The 24187-nt window shown below is 39.0% G+C and overlaps 4 pseudogenes; 2 read left to right on the forward strand and 2 right to left on the reverse strand.

Annotated features, from left to right (window-relative positions):
• Window positions 1-324: 324 nt before the first annotated feature.
• On the reverse strand, window positions 325-1526 carry LOC147433136 (uncharacterized; annotated as a pseudogene).
• A 1986-nt stretch (window positions 1527-3512) lies between these two features.
• Window positions 3513-5261, forward strand: LOC147433137 (uncharacterized; annotated as a pseudogene).
• A 2527-nt stretch (window positions 5262-7788) lies between these two features.
• LOC147433138 (uncharacterized) lies at window positions 7789-8735 on the reverse strand (annotated as a pseudogene).
• A 12169-nt stretch (window positions 8736-20904) lies between these two features.
• On the forward strand, window positions 20905-23928 carry LOC147433139 (uncharacterized; annotated as a pseudogene).
• The last annotated feature ends 259 nt before the right edge of the window (window positions 23929-24187 follow it).

The following is a 24187-nucleotide window of genomic DNA, read 5'->3' on the forward strand; positions in this document are numbered from 1 at the left end:
CTCGATTCAGTAGCATCCCAAAAAGAGTTTGAGCTTCAGTATCTTCCACTTTAAAATCTCCAATAGCTATGGTTTGAATTTCTTGAACATAAGGGTTATATACATGGCATGCCATAGTTGTCCATTCTTGCATTCTTTTAACAAAATCAAAGAAAACCCAACAACTTTCCAATTCGACACCAGGACACATTTTATTAACCAAATCAACACCATTGCCAGGTCCTTGGGTTGACATTTTAAAAATGTGACATCTATCAAAGCCAGAGAACTCTAGTTGACCAGGAAAGGCCATGCTTTGAAAAAAGTCAAAAAGCAAGCGCTTCTTCAAACTAAAAATGGAATCATAGCTAGTAGTGGGTTGGCCGACCTCCTCTTGTGCTTCTTTCCTCCACCGTGACAATCTTCGTTTGTCAAGTGTAGGTGCAAGTTTAGCAAGACCTCACCTAAGTCCTTGTCAGAAAGCATTGTCTTAGCAGAGTGGTCTTTAAAAAGTGCTGATTGCAGTTCTATTTCCTTTGCCAATTTTTGTTGGAGAGACCTTGGCCTACCCACAAAATCTTTAGATATCATGTCCTTCACTTTGACTTTAACATCCACCATTGCTTGTTTTGCAACACCCTCAGCAACTGGGTGTAAGTGACAACCCATGTGAAGAATCCCTCTCGTTATTCTCTTACCAGGGATCTTTGAGGGCAAAAAAATAATGAGCTTACAAGGGCATTCAGAGATGCAAGTTGGGGGAAGATTACAATAAAAGCATTTTAGGCTTCCAAAGCTGCCTATCGTGGATCCTGAGGGACAGACTTTTGACAAATGCCCTATCGAAAACTTTTCGTTCATTTCTTTTGATCTTTGTACTCCTGAACATATATTGTTTAGGCACATTAAGTGTCCACCACATTTTTTGAATCTGACAATCCCATCAAATCCAGCAATATTGCTTGTTACTACATTTGTCCAAACATGTCCATCAAATTTGTCATTTGCTCCTGTTGTCCTGTTGGTAGGGCCTGCATATGGAAGCTCAAACATGATGTTTCCATCATATCTTTGTGGTAGCTCATCAATCTTTCTTATCTCGCGAACTAGCTCAAAGTTTGCTCTTAAAGAGTTCTTTTGTTGCAGATTTCTAAGCATCTCAACTATGCTATGTGCAGTGGAAGTTTCCAAGCTAGCAATCTCTGTTGCTTTTGGCTCACCTTTCTCCTCCACTGCCTGCTGTATTGAACACTCTTCCTCAATTTCTATAACAGGAGCTTGTCTTGATAGCTGTCTGCCATGCAAAACAAATTCCTTCCAAATTGAATATCCAATTGAAACACAGTATTCTCTCCTCTGTGAATATTTGGCACCTCAAAAGGAAGACCTTCATTCTGCTCACCAAATAATTGATGAAAACTTATTGTATGCTCTACTAATCTAAAACGTGCACTTAACTCATGGCGTGAGATCTCCACAACACTGTTTTGAGTTGAAATCTCTATCTGTTTAGTGCTGCTCTCATCTCGTATAATTGCAGTATTCATATTTGCAGAAAGTAGAAGGCAAAAGGCGAAAGTGGCAAAAGATAGTGTTAAACAGAGAAAAAGACTCGTATATATGATGGTATGAGAGTGAAAAATAAAGCACAAGATATTCTGTTTTAAAGTGATGATTGGCGGTATTCAATGTGGAGTATCTTACTTTAGATATGACTCAAGCATTGTTATCATTTTTATTATATATCATGTATTATCATTTTTATAGTTTTCATATATTCAATAAATAAAAAAATAGATTTAAAATGTCCTACACGCCGTGGTCTTTGATTGTGTGGACAGCTTGAAAACGTAGCTTTGTGTGCGATCCCTACAGCACACAATGAAACGGCGCAATTAGCAGAAACGTGAACATGTACTCCTCTCTCTCTCTCTGTTGTTTTTGCTACCAGGTCGTGGAGGGGTTTCGGCAGTGAAACTCCTCTGTATCTTAGCAAATTGGTTTCGGGTGCACACAGTAGCATGCTGTGCAGCTCGACTTGACCCTCGAGGGCACACAATCCCTATCCTTGACACAGTCGGGGGCAGCCCCTATCATTGACCCTCGCACACAGTAGCTCGACTTGACCCTCACACACAATAGCAGGCTGCTCTTGGTCTAGACGGCCCTTCTAAAGGGGCCCCCACCCACTGAGAAAAACGCGTGACCAGGTAGTTTTGACGGCGAAACACTTACTGTGCAGGTGCCCTTTGCTTTCCAGAGGTTAATTAACCTTTGCTGATTTTGCCGTGCGAAAGGATACAAGCCTGTTGATAGCCGCCAAGGACGTGTGATGTGTTGCAAATCTGTTGCAAAAACGCGTGATCTGATGCAAAAACGCATGATCTATTGAAAAATCTGCTTGAGTAAGTGTGTAGGTGCCCCTTGCTCATTTCAAGAGAGAATGAATTGCCTGCGCAGGTGCCTGAGAGCTATTGCGAGCAGGTATTGATGCCATGGCAATTGAGAGATTTAAATTAAGTCAATGATGTGACTTTTGGACAGGATTTTCCACTGCTCTAATGAATCCATACTGCTTGTTATACTAGCCTGCTAATGCTGTATGTCAGTGATCGTACAACAGAAGCAATTAGTGAAGAAGGTCCGGACATTGGGAAAACAAAAGAGCAGATCCTCCCAAGACTACCAACTTCAGTCTTGTACAAGTCATGTAGAGTATTTATTTGAACTTAAAAGTTACTCCCCTCTAGATCCTCATAGGATGGCTCAACAGGATTACCCTTGTTGCTTCATCTCTCTAATTCATAGATTCTAAACAGAGCCCAAAACAGAGAGCCTATTCCTTGCCATTTCCTTGCTTGTAATCACCCAAATTATCCAAACTGTAGTATCAAACATGTGCCTTCTTCCCAATCATCTGTCAAGATGTGTTTTAGAACATGTCTAAGCATGATCTACAGGTGGGCGAAGCTCTTTTGCCAAATAGAACATGTGCCTTCTTCCCAATCATCTGTCAAGATGTGTTTTAGAACATGTCTAAGCATGATCTACAGGCTGGCGAAGCTCAGTTCAACAAATCTAAATTTCACCTCTTGAAATCTCTAGAAATTATGCACAGACCAGGTAGTTTCGACGGCGAAACACTTAACTTTTAACCTCCAACACCATGAAAGAGTGGATGATCGATGCCATAGCAATGACTGAGCAGGTGGCTTGGGGCTCTTGGCAAGATTGGGTTTCTCCGGCAAAATACCTTTGAAGACGTAGATTCTTGACCAACATGGGACTTGCTAGCTGTGTATTGGCTTTCCACACCATCAAAAGGGGCTAGCTGTGTATTGGCTTTCCACACCTTTGACCTTCAACTATGTTATGAGCTGCCTTTCCCCATCGAAATGCATACATATCTCAGTCGAAATGCATACATATCTCAGTAAAATTCCAACATATCTCAGTCGAAAGGCATACATATCTCAGTCGAAATGCATACATATCTCAGTTGAAAGGCATACATATCTCAGTCAAGCCATAAGATGAGGAAAGTTCTTTTCAACACTGCTCCATGCCAGGGGTTTCGCCGACGAAACCCTGCCTGGGTATTCGTCATTGGAAGGTCGCATGGGGGGGGGGGGGGGGGGGGGGGAGCATATGCGGGGCATCATCACAAGAGTTGGAGCATAACTCATCTATGGTGTTGGAGCATAACTCCTCTTTGGTGTTACACTCCGCATTTCTTGAGAGTTCTCGAAGTCATTACTTCATCTCTAACTCCACCATAACATCAACAATAAACACAATTCTATGATATTAAACATAAATTATTTGACAAGGATTGGTGGCCGGGAGCCACAGATGGTGTAGGCTAAATGCGATGCCAATTGAAGTACAATCAAACAGTAGCCATCGGTTAAGGGAGATACCGACCGTTCGTCCTTCAGATATCTTACTGTGGATGTGTTAATGGAAGAGGTTAAATTTTTTGGTTGGACTTCTTTTCCCATTTGCTTTGGCCATGAAGCCCATTGGCTATAAACTGCCTCTAACATGCCATTACACTTAAAATGTCAAAAACTATCTGGAGTATTTCAAACCAATAGTATTTCGAGTGTTTGTGTAAGTGCCGAGGCTCTTCCCCCATTTTTGGAAGAGGCTACTGTTTGATTGTACTTCAATTGGCATCTCTTGCCAATAGTTGATTGTAGGAGGTACCCAGTATGGATTGGTGATTGGTTGAGATGTGTATGATGCATATACATAGGAATGGGGCTGGTTTTAAGCATAGAAGGCCAATGCTAAGACCTCCACAAACACACACACACACACACACACACACACACACACACACACACACACACACACACACACACACACACACACACAATGCATGTGATGTCGGATTTTGACTGAAATGCATGTTCTTAAGTTTTGAATTTTAAATTTGGCCCATAAATAAGCATCTTGTTTTGAAGAAATTTTAAATGTATGTAAGTTTAATATTTTTGTTGATATGCTTATTTGTTCTTTATTTGTGCTTTGGAAAGAGGACAAAAGGTTCACCCAAAGTCATACGCAAGAAGAGGAAATCTGTTGCTAGTAGTGAGGATAGAGAAAAATTAGTTGATAAAGCTGAAAATGCTCAGGCTAATCAACAAGTAGAAGACATTCATGATGATCAAGGAGATAAAGAGGACACTAATGATGATAAGGATGTAGATGGGGGTATGAAGGACAATGAGAAGGTGACAGATGACAAGGAGGTTGAGGAGGTCATCCCACAAGCTATTATCACGCCTCAAGGCTCCGAGTTTATAGACAGTTTAACCCTCAATAAAGGATGTATACCCCCTATGATTCCTCTTTGTAGGTGTTTGATAAATGAGAGAGTACGAGAGCTTAGAAGGGACCTTTCTCTACTTAAGAAGGTTTTTGAAGAAGAAGGGTACCTTAAGATGAAAGGTATGTTCATCTTATCCATAAATCTTCCTGATGGTTCAAGTAGAGATGTTAATGAGGACATTACAAAAACTTGGGACAAGTATTGGCATATGGTTAACAAAGAGTTTGAGGATGAGCTTGAAAACAATGATCAATGGTCCATGTTGAAGGGAAAGATGTTCTTTGTCTAGGAAGGGAATCATCGAGCGGCCTCTTGGATGGAGAGCATAAGCGAGGTCTCACGTAATGACAAGAAGAAACATGTGAGGGTTTTGGCACAATTTATTGTTCCTACCCAACAAGAGGAGTTGAGATTAATTGCTGCTCTTCAAAGATTGAACATGTAAGTCTTATTTTCATTTGTACATTAAATTTTTCTTTTTCTTTGTTTTAATGATACGTCTTGAGGTAAATTTTTATGGTTTATTGTTTATGTAGAATGAATGAAGAAGCAATCATTAAGACCAACCTCAAAGACTACTTGTATCATACAAGTACTGAGGCGGTCCGGGGCGGGCAACAAGAAGAGTGGCCTCTAAGCACCCTTCTAAGCTCTCGTGCTGCTCAATTGGGTTGGGGTTGGAAAAAAAACAACAACACACACACAAACCCGCAACCTAACCCTACACAAATTTGGGGCACCACCTAGTTTTGGATGCGAACTAGGACGCGTAGAGAGAGAGAGAGAGAGAGAGAGAGAGAGAGAGAGAGAGAGAGAGAGAGAGAGAGAGAGAGAGAGAGAGAGAGAGAGAGAGAGAGAGAGAGAGAGAGAGAGAGATAGTGCTCGGGCTGCTTTGAAATGTATCGGCAATGAGATCAAGCAAACACAATTATATATGTAAGAAAGAGAGAGAAGGGGGAGGGTGCTTGTTGCATTAATACCTTCTTACAAATCTTTCATGATCAATCAAAGTGAGATTTGTACTTGTTCAACATAGCTTGAGTAATTACACCACAACACATCACAAGAAAAGCCACCCCAATCACTGTCTTAAGGCCAGGGGAGTCCTCTCCACCCTGTCGCCCTCTTACATTATGTGGGATTTATGGCTAAATTGATGACAACACCCAGAGACAAGCTATAAAGAACTTAAAAAAAACACCAAGACACTTACACATCATTGTTGTCCATTACTTCACGTTGGAAGAGAGACAAAGTATCCAAGCTTAGTCCAAATACACCCTCCTTGATTCAGCAAATGTTGGGCTTACACTAGTAGGAGAAATTATAGATTTCTTACTCTCAATTGAATGATCACTCTCTCTTACAATGGCATAGAGTTCCCTTGCTAATCACCCCTAATACAACACATGCATATGCATAAGACAATGAGCTTCCACTCAAGAGCTCCTTCTAGAGAGGTTGAGCTTGGATTCTCAAGCTATAGCATAGTGCTCTTGCTTATGGCTCCCCCTTTTTGTGCTAGCTACACCCTCCTTTTATAGAAATTTTGAGGGCTAGGGTTACTCCTCTAACCATGGTTGGGTTAGATTTTCAGCACTTATCTAATTTCTTTTTCTTGGAATTATCAAGAAGTTGGTGTGGATAGATGAAGAAGAGAGAGAGGAGAGAAGTGGAGGTGATAGGACTTTCCATAGTAGGTTAGTGTTAGTAAATTAGTAGAGTTAGTATCTTTATTGATTTACAAATGGAATTGGATATTTACAATGGGAGTATCCAAGTAGGATACAAATAAGGAAGAAAAAACTCTTACTAGGTAAGAAAACATGGATTTCTTACAATGTTGATGCTCCAAGTGTCTTGAGTAGGGTCAGTTTTGACTCTTGTTGACGGTCCACTAGCTTTGAAAGTACGTTTTTTCCACTCTTGACCTTCCTTTGGGAGCCAAGGTAATTGAATATGAGTAATCAATCACCATGATGCTGTCTTTCAAGAGAAGAGGCTGAATTTTGTGGTTTTTTTATATAGATATGGGTAATATGGATGAGGAAAAATGAGACTATGTGATCAATTTAGAAATGGAAGTGTGTGTAGGAGACATGAGTTCACCATGGTTTCTCTTATTCTTCAACGTTGAGAAGAAGGTGAGTAGGGTGCAGAGAGGAGTGGTGAGAGAGGTAGGGATGATGAGTGGAGAAGTGTGTGTGAAAGAGGAAAATGATAAAGTGGAAGAGGGAGTGTGGTTGTATAGCATGGGAAAACTGGGGTCCACCAATAAAATCATAGCTCATAGCTCGTAGCTCAAAAAAATATGAAAAAATTTGAGGTGAAAGTTCAGCTCACGAGCTACAACTTTTGTTTGTATCACCTTTTCAAATTCGGGGAGCATGTGATCTTTAAAAATTCAGCAAAACCGACTATTTTTTCCACTGCACAAAGTCCTTGTGAGGTCCTTCTTTGGATAATTCTTTTGAATGAGTGTCAATTTTTTGAAAGCTTTTCATTTGGAGCTTTCTCACATAGTTTAGGTCTTCCTAAGTTGCATGCTCAAACTAGAGTATTCACTTAGATGTTTCTAAGTTTTATCTATCTTTGCAAGTTTGATACATGTACAATCCCTTCATAACAATAGCATTAGTGTATAAAAAAAAAGTACAACCCAACAAGAACTTCTATGTATGTCATTCTTGTAGAGAAACCTACAAGGCTACAACCAAAAAAGTACTATTTTTGCACATGTCAAAGTTAAATACTCAAAACAATTTTGCACATGCTACAAGCACTACCATCATTTCAAATAAAGATTCGCCAAAAGCAATAATATCTAGGGTCCCAAATAGAACAAAGCAAAAAGCATGCCATCGAGGAGATTGTTTTACTCGGAAATTCCAAAATGGAGCCTCACAAAGTATACGATCTCCCACCAAAATGTCAAAACAAATTGTGCAAACTACTGGGAATTTCTGTCTTCTCTACTTCTTTGAAGGCGTATACTGTCGGGGCTGATTCAAGATGAAAGTGAGATCTCTTTCACGTAGTGTTGGTTGATGTATAATCATATTTTTCTTACCATCCAACGCAAGAATCTGTGTGTAGACAAAGTATAAATGCTTACAAGCTATGTAAGATTTTGTTGCTTTCTCCCGTCCTTGAAAATCAAGGCATGTACAGTAGGGCTCCATAGCCACATGCACATCATATACATCTTGCGTTAATATCTTGAACACGGCATGACGATCAGGCACCATAATTATCTCTTGTACAAAACAAGCTTCCATACATGCTCCTATTTCCATGCGCTTATTTGCCTCCTTAGAGACACCGGACCTCCATTTTTTACTGTGCTTTCTAGAGCTTCCCATTGTCTCCCCTTTCTTGACAACCTTTGGAGAAGGATCTCTAATCAAAAAACCTGCCCCTAGCAAACAAGCATACTCCTCCTTTGATACACTTGCTCCACTCTCTACTAGCCAAGTTGTTGGCCTTTCCGGTGGTGACAATACTTGTTTGGCCACAACATCAGTGTGTTGCACATCATGGCCACAAAACCACATCCATTGGTGTTGCCTCTGGTCTTTGTAAGTTCTCTCTCCCCAAAAGCATGGGGCCACAAGTCCTGGAGACCTACTTTGGATGACATTCTCACATCTCTCCCTTCAAGCACACCAAAGCACTTACGAGAGACATTTTGAGGCATTCGTCTGATTGCCCAATGACCCCTTGGCACAGCAATCTCAAAATCACCTATAGAATATTCACTAATAGAGGGTGCGGTGTCATCTCTTATGTCATTATCTGCATGAATCTCCTCATCTGTGGAATCTGCATTCACATCAAATTTCTGTCCCTCTTTCTTCATGTCCGTATCAAACAAAATCTTTCGTGGTCGTCCGTGCTCTTTTCGTTGTCTAGACTCCATCACATAACCAGGATTATGAGAAGCTGTTTCTGCAAACCCTCTTGCCTTCTTTCTTTGCACGGTTTCCCTGTCTCCATGCAATAAGGGTTGCCCATAAAATGGTGTGCCTGCGACTGCTCCTTGGAGAGCATGTTCCAATGCAAGTGGGCTGAGAGTTTTCTCTTTATTTCTTGATCTCTCTAGATACATTTGCATATCCGGACCAAGCCCTATGTATCTACCAGTCAGATAACCATGTTGCTTTGTGCATTGAATGTAAGCGTTGATGACATCAGTGACATGTGCATCATACAAGGAAATTTTTTTGCTACCCCCTTCACCAGCAAGCCAAGATGCATGAATGGTCTCTGACAAATTGGTACTAGGAATTTGAGCTTTTTCCCAAGGACTCATAGATATCTGCATTCCACCAACAAAAAAATTTGAATCAGTGAAACAAAAAATAGAGAAGGTCAAAGTTAGGCTCATGATTGTATCATACTTCATTGTGTAGGCTACCCCAGTGAGATATCCTTGTCTCCCACCACTTGAACCATTTCTCCAGTGACTTGATATTCTCACTTGCAACATTATTTGACCACCATCTTCTAATTGCTTATGCTTGCTTCATTGCCAGACCCATTGTCCTTGATTTGCGCCAAGTCTCACACATGTCTCTGTGGATACTAAACTTTTCTTTGGCTATATATTTTTTAGTATGTTTCTGTAGACTTTGCTCCCAATGGAAGAGACAGGACCTTTCCCTTCCAATCATGATGTTATTTGGCCCTCCATTGAAAATTGTACATACGGCAACCCAATTTGCTCCAGCCTCATCAGCCATAAAGCCTGCAAAGTCTGCTGATGGATAACTTTCTTGAGCCAAAGCATCATTAAGAGATCTCCAAAACAAGACTTGTGTGTCTGTATCCTCCTCTTTGGTGTCACATACCGCTATAACCATCAATCCCTTGAAACTAAAGAAAATAACAAATCTTAGCCACAACAAGTCTGCAAATGATGCAATGACAAAATGCTGCAAACCATAAAAAAATTACCTTGCATCATAGACAGAGCATGACATAGTTTCCCATCCATCTATTCTGTGTGTGTGATCAAAATGCACCCAAGAAGCACTCAAATCTCCATTTGCTCCTCGACGCATGCGATTGACAAGGTCTATACCAGACCTTAGACCTTTTGTTGACATCTTAAAGATGTAGCACTTATCATTTGGGACACCTTGTCCAGGGAAACGACTCCCATGAAAGTAAGGAAAGTGACATTTTTTCTTCAAAACCATGATGTGGTCAAACCCATCCCCAACAATCGAGTATTGTTGTCTTTGATTCTGAACCAGTGGAATCATTTCTTCCAATATATTTGAGAGCTCTGACTCCCCCATTTTTAGTTCATCTGAACCAACAATAGCGTCAACCAATAATTGTCTGGCGACAATCATCTGAACTCTTCTTGGTCCACTGCTTCTATCCACCTTCAAGACACTTGCAACCATCTTGCGTATTCTCTCTATTGTGGCTCTTGACGTACCTTCTTGAACATCATGCAAGTGATGACCTATGTGAATCATCATTCTTGTAAGCTTTGGATTTGAGGGCAAAATGTAGTACACTTTACAAGAACAAGGACTCTCACAGAAAACAACTTTTTTGCAATAATGACAAGTGATACTTAGGTTTTCTTCTTCACATAGAAGCCCTTTGCTTACTTGCTTATCCAAGTAACCATGAAAGAAGGATACATTGAACTTGGTGTTGTTCAAATAATACGGGCAAAGAACTCTATGACAAACTAATGAGCCCAAGCAATAACTAAGCCTAACAGTACAATTTATGGACATGTTAGTTTTATGCGGCCTAGTCCAAAGATGACCATCAAATTTTTGCTCCATCCCTTCCATCCTCTTACAACCTTATTCAACGGGGGGTAGCTCAAAGGAAATGTCACCATCATAAACTTGTGGAAGTTCAGTCACCTATTTGATTTTCTTACTATTGTTTATCAGATGTTGTAGTCTAAAACATGTTTTGCTACCTAAAATCCAAGGGATAATGGAGTTTTTTGTCAAATCATGAACGTCATCATCACTGGAGTCCAATATTTGTTTTTTATCAGCAGGCTTTGTTTCCTCTTGCATTGATGGATTGTTTATCTCAAAACAATCTTCTTTTGCACATGGATTGTTGTTGATGCTTGTTATGCCTGGCTTAGCACCAAAATCACTCTCGCCACTATCTGTAATATAGAGCATATCACTAGAATGTTCAATGAGATACTCGGAAGAGAGAGTAGAGTCTAGTAAAAAGTGCTCATTTTCATCAATATCCCACTCTGAAGGGGTTTCGATATACATTTTTTCCAACCCGATGTAAACTATTGCTTTCAAACAGGTAAATTTGTATGTTGGAGGAAGAAGACACTGAAGATAATATCTGCTGAGCAAGAGTTTGTTGTGTCGAAGCTCTACTTCTCTAGTGTGAGTCTCTTTTCCAAGTGTCCAAGAGATAGTTACTCTGTCCATCTTCATAGCAAGACAAAGGAAGCAGCTGCTTGTCTAGACCTAATACAAATTTCTTACCAAAATATAAAACATAATGTTAAAAGAGAATGCATACATTTTTACAAATGTAATATTCTTCATAGAATCATTGACTACCGCATCATAAATGACGACGGCTACAATCATAATTTAATATCTTCTCATGGTTGATTTTTAAATAATACCGACGGCTACAATAATAATTTAATATCCTCTCTCCAATCATAACGTTAGGTAAAAACCATATATTTACGAGGTAAAAGAGACTCGCAATCATTAGACATGCAGATCATTCCACAAAATACACCTACTTTCAAGAATATAAACACAAAAACCAAGAGGTTTTTTTTGGATAAGTTGCGTAGGTATTACGAAAAAAAATCCACTAGATTTCACAAAAACCTAGGTTTTTTCGACCATCTAAAGTTTGATAATAAAATTAATGAAAAATTACCAAAATACCTCTCTAATTTGTGGAATATCCCAAAATATCCTTCAAATTTTTCACAATTCTCAAAATACCCCTTTTTGTGAGAGTAAATTTATCCAAAGATTAAAAAAATTGTAGCTTTTCATAAGAAGACTGATTGTCAAAAACTAGAATTCAAGCTGGTTATTTACGCTTTGGAGATGAATTGCGTCATTATTTTTAGACATAATTCTCTTTTTTTGGGAGGTGAGCACTAAAAACCGGATCTCGATCGTCAAAAATTAATAAAGATAGAAAATCGTGAGCAAGCGTATTTTGGGAAATTTTGAAATTTGAGAGGTATTTTTGGAATTTGCACAAATTAGAAGGGTATTTTGGTAATTTTTCCTCAAATTAAGAAGATCCTCAAGTTTTAAAACCCTAAAATTATTAATAATCCTTAACTTTGCAAAGCTTCTTATTTGTGGAAAAAATGGCGGTGCAGATCAGCGAGCAGACAAGGTACATCACATTTTTGCTCTCCTCCTCCATCTCTCCCTCCACGCCTTCTCCCCACTCATTGAGCACGCTATCCGTCTGCGCGCGCGCAGACGGATAGCGTGCTCAATGAGTGGGGAGAAGGCGTGGAGGGAGAGATGGAGGAGGAGGGGTATGCGAGGATGAGAAGTATTTTGAGGAGTGTAATCCATGTGTTCTGCCCAAGCTCTGCTTGGTTTGTGAAACTTCGCCCTCTCCGGTGCGAGCACACTGTCCGTCTGCGCGCGCGCGGACAAATAGTGTGCTTGTACACCTGCGTCGTCATCATCAGACCCTGCATCGTCTGCATCGTTATCGTAAGACCCGGCGTCGTCATCGTCAGATCCTGCGTCGTCGTCGTCCCTGCATAGCCAGAGGTTCAGTATCGTGGAAGAGATTCCCTGACGCAGGAGATTCCCTGGCGTGGCTGCTACAGTTTACGCGAGCTCAGGTTTACGCGATGGTTCCATTTACAAACCTTGATCAGGTTTACGCGATCGTCTGTATGTTTCCATTCGAAGCACTATTTTGGCTTTGAAGACTGCAGATGTTGGGTGCTGAAGCAGGAGATTCCCTGGCGTGGCATGCCTTGTACATGGTGAATGTTGTCCTCACAGAAAAAAGCACAGGGATTTAGGACTGATAAGCTGTACATGTTATAGAACAGGTTTTAGAATACCCAGGTGCAGGCCATACTTTACCTGTCTTTTTCGATGTATCATCCCCCAAGCACCGTCCGCAGGTGGGAGTAGCTTTTAGACACCACTGATGATGATCAAATGCACCATAGTTTGGGATGGGGCAGAGTTGAGGTTGTAGGTCTTCGGATCAGGAAAATTTATCTGCACATGTGGCCGCCATGCACCCAAAAAAACACAGCAAACATAATGAATTCTGATCCCAGACCATGCATAACTCACAAAGTTCCCGACAGTGCAATGCATTATTCACGAGAGCACGAAGATAAGTGTTTTGACAAGTGCCATGAGAACACGCCACAGCTGGTGACCATAGGTTCTTGATATGTAGATCTTGCAGATAATCTAAGATAGACAATAAGCGCTACACACATGTAGCAAGCCATTTCTTTTGATGTAGATGTGCTCTACAATTGAGTATTGCACATGCAGACACATTCATGGATGGTCTCTCTTGTTTCTTTGAGCTTGTGTCGCCTCTTAGCATTGTAATCAGTAGTGCTGAATTTACGAGGGATAAAAGATGCACTAGTGTGTACCATGTACCATCGGCCTTATCACCGCATGTGCCAGTGCGCCCTCCACTCTCAATAGCGAGTAGCTACTTCACCAGGCCAGCAGCAACACCAGCTTGTTGCACTTTCAAACCTAAAATTCCGTTACAGCCGGTGGGCTTGCTATTTCATCTTGCCTTCCCACCTTCACAGAGTGATACCTCGATGCTTCCTCCTTACCCTTTGGAATATTGCAAAGGAAAACCAAAAAGAACCTCCCACCCGGCCTACCCACTACACCAACTTCCAACTTGCACTTCATGTTCTAATAATCCAAACCCATTTAGCCTAAAGTTAAGTCCTATTATGAAGCTATTTATAACTTCCATATACACTTGGACCTTAGAAATACAGTAACTTTTAATAGTAATCCATCTCAAGAACCACATAGTACCATGCAAGCTCCACTCTCTACCACCCTGCCGCTCTTTAATTTTCTTGGATTTTGGCAATCTAGGTAAGTATTTGTCATCAACAAACTCAAATTTCTCTCAACTTTGGCCGTACATTTGTCACCTGTAAGCTTTGAGCGTTGGTTATAGGACGTATGCCCCCTCTACTTTGCTTAAAATAAAAATTTCAAGGAAAATTTGCTCTGGCAGTGCAATGCATTGAAAAAGGCTGGCAATGGACGGAAAGCCTTTCCTCAATTGCATTCAGTCGAACAATTTGTTCAACACATAACTGGCAATTCCGTATTTATGCTTTTCTGTTAGCCTTGGTTGGCATTCTTGTCCACTTCAAAATCTTAATGGAGAATTGTTCCACTGAAAAATTTTTGGTGCTAGTTATTGGTTTTGACATGTTTCTATTTGGTTATTGGTTTTGACAGGTTTTGACGTGCAGTTTTTATGCCTTGAAACCATCTTGAAGGTTCATTTTTATCAGGTATTTACCTTATGTTCATTTTTTAGCAGAAGGTCAAGCTTTTCTTCTTCTTCTTTGTCCTTTGGTATTTATATATTTGTTATGGTTTTTTTGCACTTATAGTATTTTAAGATAGAGTAAGTAATTGTAAACAAAGTCTTGATTATGTTATTTATTTTCTTTATAGATATTTAAGATATTTACCATGGTTCCTAAACGCTCCATGAGAAAACGAGAAGCGAAATGTTCAGGGGGTATGACTCTATGGTCTGGGACTGTTCAAGGAAGGCAAGTTACACTTGAGGATGGTCCCTCAAGGATTCTACCAATGAGTCCGCCAAAGAAGTCTGTGAAAAGAAGAAATCAATGTGTGTATGTTGTTGATGAAGAAATCAATCTATAGATGGAGCTTCTAATAGCACTGCTATCACTCCAAATACTGTTGGTCCATCTTTTGCTCCCACTCCACAAACTACTCACACAAAGAACAATAACCAGGATGAAGAAGACGACTTTTCAAAGCATGACAGGGTTTTTGGGGAGAATGTGTCTCTAGGGTTGATGAATGAAGTCATAAGTCAATTTCATATCAAAAGAAAGTCAGAACCCCCTTTTGTTCCCTTATGTAGATTAATAGCTACAGATGCTGTTCGATGTGCAATTTTGGATGCACCTTGGTTGACATCCACGTTTGATAGGGTTGGCTATGTCTCTTCAATGGGTTCTTTTATTGTTTCACTTAAAGGACGACATGGAGAAACAAAACATTTGACAGAGGACACGATTGAGAAGTGGGATCCAATATGGCAAAGACTCAATGTAGAATTTGAAAAGAATCTTGTGGGTGATTGGGTAGATCTTCGAGGCAAACTGTTTTTTGTGTGGGATGGTAACCACAGGTTAAAAACTTGGATGCGACGAATTGAAGAAGGCAAGTGCTTCTTTTCGCTTGTGTTTGAGTTTGAATATACATTGTTGCACTTGAAAATTTATTTTGGATGATGTTTCTTTTGTAGAGCACTCTAAGAATGAAAAATATCATGTGCAAGTTCATTGTGAATTTATTGAGATAGATAAAAAGAAGAAAGCAGAGTTGATTTTGAGTCTTGATACAACAAACGAGTAAGAATTATATGGATTATTGTTGTTCAATTCTCTGGTTGTAATGTGATTTTTCATTTGATTATCCTTTAACTCTTGCTTTTAGAATCTCGCGGGCTACAGCTCCACCCAACTTGGCACATGAAGTATTTATGTTTCAGAAGTTTGGTATAGCAAACAAGTCGAGCATAATGGAATATCTCACTCCTGAGCAGAGATCTTGGATGGAGGTTGAGCTTAAATTGGAGGCAAGAAATAACCAAGGGATTGTGCCATGGTACTCAACGCCATGCATTTTGATTGCTCAACTTGTTTGGAAGGTATGTCATGATGCTCAACTTGTTTGGGATAATAAATACATTTCTTTAAAAAATTTAAATTGCAAGTACTTTGAGAATGAGTATGTCTTCAACTACTTTATTTTGAAGGTGCCTTAGTTGAAGGTTACAAGTTATGCCTGACTCCATGTTTTCAAATAAGCCTTTAATTTTCATGTGGGAAGTCTATTCAAATTATGGATTGGGTTACGATTTGTATAATGCCCTAAATTCCCACGTGGGAAGCCTTTGCAGAGGTGGCAAGTTATGGATGGAATTTTGGCTTGAAATATGCTTAGAATTCCCATGTGGGAAGCCTTTGCAGAGGTGGCAAGTTATGGATGGAATTTTGGCTTGAAATATGCCTTGAATTCCCATGTGGGAAGCCTTTGCAGAGGTGGCAAGTTATGGATGGCATTTTGGCTTGAAATATGCCTTGAATTCCCATGTGGGAAGCCTTTGCAGAGGTGGCAAGTTATGGGTGAATTTTGGCTTGAAATATGCCTTGAATTCTTATGTGGGAAGCCTTTGCAGAGGTGGAAAGTTATGGGTGAAGTTTGGCTTGAAATATGCCTTGAATTCCCATGTGGGAAGCTTTTGCGGCGGTGGCAAGATATGGAGGGAGTGATGGTTTCAAATATACCTTGAATTCTTGCATGGGAAGCTTATGTGCAGTCATGGATTTGTTTGTGTTGTGTTGCTAATGGCTCATGAAAACATTGCCAAATAATTGTTTTGCTTTGAAGGGGAGTGGGAGTCCTTTTTGGCTGATGAAAAGAGAAGGCTTAGAACTTTAGGTCTTCTTGGGGAGGATTTAAAAAAGAAGATGAATGAAGCTTTAAAGAAGGAAGAAGAAAAAATGAGGGATAGCGGATATAAGTACCTTTCTATTGCAAATCCTGCACATGGTGAAGAGTTTTTTACTATGTTATTTGACAAGGATTGGCATGACAAAACAATGGTAGGGATCACTCGTGATAAATTATACAGCTTGTGCGCCGCAAAGATCACAATAGAGAGGTATGTTTTATTTCATCTTAAACTTTGATTTATTATTTTTATGTGCAATGTAATTAGTAACATTAATTTTTGGATCAACGATTGTAATTCAATAGACGCAAAGAACTTCTTCACATGATGATTTTGACCAAAGTTAAGGACTCCAAAGGAGGTCATTTTGCAGACTATACGAAACTTAGAGCTTACATGAGACAAGAGACCTATTGGCAGGGAATGTTTGGTGAAGCTACAATTATTATTGCTAAGTTTGAGGTAGAGGGTCCTTTGTTGCCAAAAACATTTGAGGCCTTCTTTAAGGCATCTAGGAAGACACATGTTTCATGATGATGTATTTTATTGTCTCATTTTTATGTTGAATTTTCATTTAGATGGCTATTGAATTGTATGCGGCTAAAGATGATAGAGTCTATGCCGGAGGATGTACAAGAATGGTTAGATAAAGAGGACGAGAATACTATGTTCTCGTCAACACTCTTGGAAAAGGGTATTACACCTTGGGAGTGCTCTCACTGTCCATGGTGGTTGGAGTATCCCCTAGGTGTTATCCCAAAGAGCGAGCAAGAGATTCATGCTCGTAAGTGAACTACAATCTCTTGTATGAAGTACTATATTTTAGTTAAAATAGAATTTTGTTGATTTTTTTTTTTTTGTGAACTTTTGTATGGAAAGGTTTTTTGGAAGAGAGTCCCATCTCTAATGACAGTGTAATCTCACCCCAAGCTACATACATTGATCCATCCACCAAGCCACCCTCACGTGCAAGAAAAGGTAAAAAAATTATAGAAAAAACCCCCCAATGTGTGCCTGTAGATGTTGATGTTGAGGAGGAGAGCTTTCCAACGTCTCTTCTACCAAAAAGATCCACCTTAGCATCAAAATCTTGCTTCTCCGAGACTATTATGAGTCGTTCTCTAAATGAGTGGATGCCAAAAAAACGTACCACAAGTAGACGTTCTTTGCTTGTTTATTTGCTTTTTATTACTCTAATTAATTATTGCTTGCATTAACCATTGACATGTCCTATGGTTTTCTAAGCATTCTTTGAGATTCTAAGCAAATGAAAATTGCATTTTCATGTTTAGGAGAGGAGTTCATTACATGTGTGGATGCTTTGTTATTGGATGTGGAAGCAAGTGATGACCTAGCATGGCATAGGTAAGACTTACATATTTCTCTAAAAATTTATATTACCATAATGTACTCTTACCATAATCATTTTTGTGTGTGTTAGTATTGAAATGTGGTTCAAGGAAACACCAATCTATGATGGGCACGAGTATGCATTGAAGGGGGAACTCTCCCAATATGTGGCAAGATTGATCTTTGTAGACTTCCCTACATCCATGTTAGTTGATGGTATTCACAATCACACTATAGGTGAACTTTTTTTATGTCATTTGGGAGGCTTCGTGCTCGTTATAGAATGCATATATGTTATGATGTAATTTTTCATTTTAACTTGCTTGTGTAGGTAATGTAAAAGTTGTTCCTGAGTGGAACCACTTTTCCACTGCCGTGGCAACTGGTGTCATGGAAATTGCTGATGTTCACTTGGTAGACGAGGGTTTCTTGGTGACTTTGTCTCTTGCACAACATTTGGGAGATCTTGTCATGCAAGCTAATAGATTTAGTTTGCAGCTCCATCGCTCGTGGACTTTGATGTGTGATGGGGGATATTTACACCCAGAGACTGGTGAGCAGGTGAGGTTGCCTTCTCTATCTAAAGCTTGCGTATGAATTTAGAGTTATTCTTATTAAGTGATTTGTTCTCTCCTTTCATAGGTGATGGATCTCACTCTTGGTCTATTTTATCGTAAGAATTCTCAAAGCATTACACCTCATTATGATAGAAAGGCTGGGGAGGATGTTTCTCCTGAGTTCTTTCCGGCCTCAAGAAGCTACCTCACAGAGTCTCCTCCTCGTTCATGTAATGATTATACAAGTTTAGCTGGAGATTTGATTCGAGGGGGAGCAGAGCGTACTAAGACATTTTACAGGTAACTTTCTAGCCATGAACTCTTGTGAATTAGGACACACATCTTAATAGTTCTATGCAATCTCTTGTCGTTAAACTTTGATTATTATGTTTAACACAGTTGGCTGCTAGAAACATTCACATATGAGGACGACCATGTTATGGACATCTTTGCCAGGTGTGGTGGTTTGGGGCTTGCTTGCACAAAGGAGATACATCACAGTCTAATGTTAGAGGGTGATTTCTTTGTCTTCTCTGAGTGTTTAGAGAAGAAAGTTTGTGGTCCTCCTGCTGAGGAGGAAAACTAGTAGATTAGCTACTTCCATTGGTGGAAAATTATTTTTGTGACTTGACTCTATGTATTGTTTGAGATAGTATTTTTTTAATGCAACAACGAGCAACATATGGAGATTGTGGGTTTTTCCCTTGTCCCCACAAGGGTTTTTTCATCCACAATCATGGTGCCTTGACTTGAAAATCGAGGCTCAATCTATATGTTGTTCAATTATGGGGAAAATGTTGTGTTTCTCATGTCATTATCTTGTTCTTGTTGTTCTTATTGGGGTTAGGGTAATGCAAGCAAATGCCTACTCAATAATCATCATGTGTGTGTGTGTGTGTGTGTGTGTGTGGGGGGGGGGTCTCTCTTATTCTCTCTAATTGCTTATAGCATGAACAAGATAAAGACTCATTACTAGAGTAGACTTCAATTTTCCTCATACCAAAAATTCAAAGATTTCACTTTGTTCTCTCTCTCTCTTTCTCTCTCATATTCTCTCTAATTGCTTGTAGAGAAAACAAGATAGAGACTTGTTGCCAGGGTAGACTTCAACTTATCTCATGCAAGAAATTTAAATATTTCACTTTGCTCTCTCTCTCTCTCTCTCTCTCTCTCTCTCTCTCTCTCTCTCTCTCTCTCTCTCTCTCTACTTGACTTATAATGCGAACAAGATAAAGACTCGTTGTGCTAGAGTAGACTTCAACTTACCTCATACCAAAAATTCAAATATTTTACTTTGTACTTAAAATTCTTGTGGATCATAAACATAGACTTTGTGATGATCTTTCTTATAAATACTACGTATATGACATTGTAGTATCAATATATTGACATTGATATGGTTATTTTAAAAAAAATCAAATCTATGTTATATTACGATGGCCCTTAATTGTGTCACAAACATGTAGAGCACAAATTTTTTACTATGCACTTTATCGACCTAGTTCAAAAGATATATACCTTAGTATGTGCAAAAGGTTACATCTGATTTTTCTACCCACAAAAAGCTCTAACTTTGTAGAGAAAGCTCTAAATGAAAAGCTCCTATATTTAATATCTTCCTTTTGAATACCTCCAAGAGTGAGCCCCCCATGGTGCATGCATGCATTCCACATACCCTTGACCTTATTTGGTAGGTCTATAATTGAAGATATTGTTGAGATCATGATATAAGTGAATAGTATAACTAAGAAAATCAAATATTGAGGGGTCTAAAAAAAATATGTACATGTCAAATATAAATAATATAGGTGGAAAAATATAAAGGGGTCAAAATAAATATCTCTCATTATAAGTCTACCATAAAAAGATGAATATTTTTGGTAGTCTAATTTATGAGAGTAATAGGGAATAGATGTAGGAAGGAAAAAATCACAATAGTGAAAAAATATACACATAAATAGAACTAGTTTTTTTGGATTTTTGTTGGGATGGAGTTACACAAAAAATAAGAGAATCTTGCATGAAATTATTTTTATATGGAATAAAGAGTATGAAAAATGGTAAGAAAAAATGTGGTAATGGTGAGTCAATGTACATAGCATAAATAACACACACCTAAGTATAAATATTTAAATAAATGCCAAAATAATTATGAAAAATCCTTTTATTTAGGCCCTATATACAATAAAATATTTACACACAAATGGGCCATAATATACTTATATATATATTTTGGCTCAACTAGCCCGGTGACTAGATAATTGAGGGTTTTTAAGAAAATATGGAGAAAGTCCCTAACTCACACACGCCTATGTGCAGTGAAATGGTAGGGATAACCAAAATGTTTGAGTGATTTGATAGGGTGAGGTAGCTTACTATGGCAATTATGGAAAGCCAAAAAAACGGCTATCAGTACCATTTGTTCTTTAGATGGGTCTCAAATCACTGAAAATTTTACTGAGACTGAACGAGTGTCAATGGAGAAAGGAAGGGCTCAAGAAGCACAATCAGGAAAGAGGGTTTGGTATCCTCTTACTCAATCTATCCTTGGTCCCATGGTTTATGGGGTATGTACTTAAATTTGTTAAGATTTGGTAAGATTTTAATAATCTTTTTGGTTCTTGATACATTTTATTGAAATGGTGTATACAGAATAAATGGAACTCTAATTTACAGGTAGCATTAAATAAGATACCTCTTACTTTGTCACAAGATGAACGTGTGAGGGCTGAGATTCAAGCAAAGAGGAATGTTGTTAAAGCTTACAATAGACGCATGACTCGGGTAAGTACAACACTCTATTAAAAGTATAATAAAAATATTTTTTTGTTTATTTTTTTTGGTTATTGTAGAATCTATCCGTGGTGAATCCTGCTAATGGAGAAGAATGGTTTCTAATTTTATGGAGTCTTCCTTTGAGGATGAAAAATTCAAGATTACAATAGAGAAACTCTACTCTATATCTTGTGCTACATGTTCTCAAGAGCTAAAGATAAAAATGCTAAAGCTTTTGGGAACAAATGAGAACTTTTGCCAAAGTTTTGGTATGCCTTTGGGAGATCATTTCTATATCCCTTGGTTGGCCAAGGAAGTATGGATGGATCAAGTCTTGGAGGATGCAAGAAGGCTTTTACAACAGGTTATAGATTCCACACATGGAGTTCACAAGGTGGTTTTGCCTCTAGATGTTCACTTGGAGTCATATTTTGAAGACATTGTTAGTAGATATAGAGGAGTACTTTTTTACGAATTTCAAAAGGAGATGAATGTGGCTACTCCACCATCAAAGCATGTGGACTTGAAAAATTCTTCCCGTCGATTGGTTTATAGGTAATTCCTATGTTATGCATTTTGCTAAGTGACTATTGTTGTATTATATAAGTTCGTTTTATTTATGTAATCATATTGTTGTAGATTCTTGATGTATCTCATAAGAAGTAAGAAGATCACTTGCATGCCTGACATATGTAAAGCATGGACAATTATGTGTCCTCCTACATATAGTATGTACACCTCCACTATCTTCAGAGAGAACAATGATTCTGGTGGAGCCTTTCTTCTCACGGATTGGGAGCGTAAGCACTGCCCTTGGTGGATTGATATGAAGAAAGGTGAGTGTCTAGAAGAGGAGAAGGAGAATTATCTTCGTCATTTGAAGGGTGAATGTAAGTCCAACTCAGGGTCATTAGGAGAGATGACTGTTGAGCAAAGGAAGAAGATGGAGGAAGAGTTGAAAGCTCTCAAAGAAAAAGAAGATCAATAAAGACAAGAGCAAGGCAAGAATCGTGGAGGCTGTCCACCAGCAAGGGTGGAATGTCAATCAAGGGTAAGTAAGTTAAATTGTTGGTGGGAAAAATATGTTCTTGCTATTCTTTCTTTTGTTATGTCTTATGCTAATCATTATGGCATGGATTGATTTGAAGAAAAATGTGTTATTTTTTTGGCTATTGTTAGATACAAGAAACTTAGGAAGTTCTCATACCCAAAACAATGTTGGAAAGGGAGCTTTGATTCATGCACCTTTGGCTAGTTTCCATTCCATTCAAAAGAAAGGAGACATAAAACAGTCGAAGGTTTGGATTTATGATTACATTGAGCTTGGCAAGGAGTTCACTGCAAGAAACTTCAAGGATGGTTTTGGTGATGCGAGAGTTTTTTGTTGGCTTGGGTGAACGTGAGAAGATAAGAAATGGAAAACCTAGTGCATGGAGTGTTGATCTTACTGTTATTGATCTTCCTACTGGTAAGAGAGTTTTCAATGCTATCTTGTATACACCATGCATATACTTAGCTCAAATTCTTAACACTCAAATACAATAATTTTGCTTGTAGGTGGGCTTGTTCAAGGTTTTGATGGCATTCCTACATGGAATGAGCTAACAGATGACCATGTCAAGTTTTCATTGGTGGTTGCATCTATAGTGATGGATGACATGGGTTGGGTGCTTGTTCTTTGTCCTAGCACCGCTCTTAGTCTTGTGGAGCGCTTGGCGACACGCACAGGCCTAGAGCTGAGTTTTAGGTGGATCATGGAGAGCTCTGAGCCATTTTCATCACGAACAAAGAATGGGCATACACAAAAGGTAATAAAACATCCTTCAAAAAACATGAACAATTCTTTAAAAGAAATTTGATACATGCAAAATTGACTTTTTTATGTGTTGTTTCCATGGCTATGATAGATGAATGTATTCTATGCTTTGGCATTTCACAAGGCGAGAAGTAATCCTTCATTTGATCATGAGAGTGCTCAAAAGGTTTGTGTGTCATTTTTTATTATTCAATGTGATTGTTTTTGCACTAAAATTCTTAAATGTTCATACATAGCTACCTCATTTTCTTGTATGGTAGGTGGGGAGAGTCTTGCAACAAGATCTCTCAATAGAGATTATCAGTCACTACTTGCCATCGTCTGCTCGCACAACACGTAATGGCAAGAGTGGTGGGTGGAGAGGCATGTTAGAGAGGAGTGTTGCCCATATGCTATTTTTTTTAGAGGCCTTGTGCCCTAAAATAGGTACATGTTTGGAGCTTGGTGGTGGTACAGGGCCTTTATTAAAGGCGTCTATGCACACTTCTCGTGGTTGCTTGGTCGTGGAGAGTGATCTAGAGATATGTGAGGGATACTTGTCTCCTTTGGTACAGGGGTACTATGGTGCTCTGCAGGTTGCCGAGCTTGGAGATAGTGATGATAGCATGGATGATGTGGGGAATGATTTGGTTGTTAATGATGTGCATTCAGACTAGTGAGTTTTCTTTATTCATTATTTTATAGCACCTAATTTTTATTTTTTATGACATTATTATCTCATTGTGATTGATAGTGAGCTACCTTGCTATGCAGAGGCAATGGCAAGGCACATGGCGACCACCTATTCATATGACCAATCACTCGTGCGTGAGAGGCGAAGGCGACGATGTATTTTCATTGATGACCACGCAGATTTGGAGTAGTCTTCTTTAGAGTGGATCTTATTTTTTTTGCATGATCACTTAGCTTCTTTTTGGGTGTGCAAAAACTTGATTCTAGCCATGCAACTACTATTGTCTTTTAGTTTTATTGACTTGTAAACTTTGAGAAATATGTATTTGGGCAAAACATTGCCTAGACTTTTGGACTACATTAAGCTTGTTTTGTATATGCAAACACTTGATTATGGGCTTGCAATATGATATTGTCATTTGGTGTAGAGTGATGTTTTCTTTGAAGCCT

Source organism: Adiantum capillus-veneris, chromosome 20 (genome assembly GCF_014529385.1).
Source record: "Adiantum capillus-veneris isolate H3 chromosome 20, ASM1452938v2, whole genome shotgun sequence".
NCBI classification, from domain to species: Eukaryota; Viridiplantae; Streptophyta; class Polypodiopsida; order Polypodiales; family Pteridaceae; genus Adiantum; species Adiantum capillus-veneris.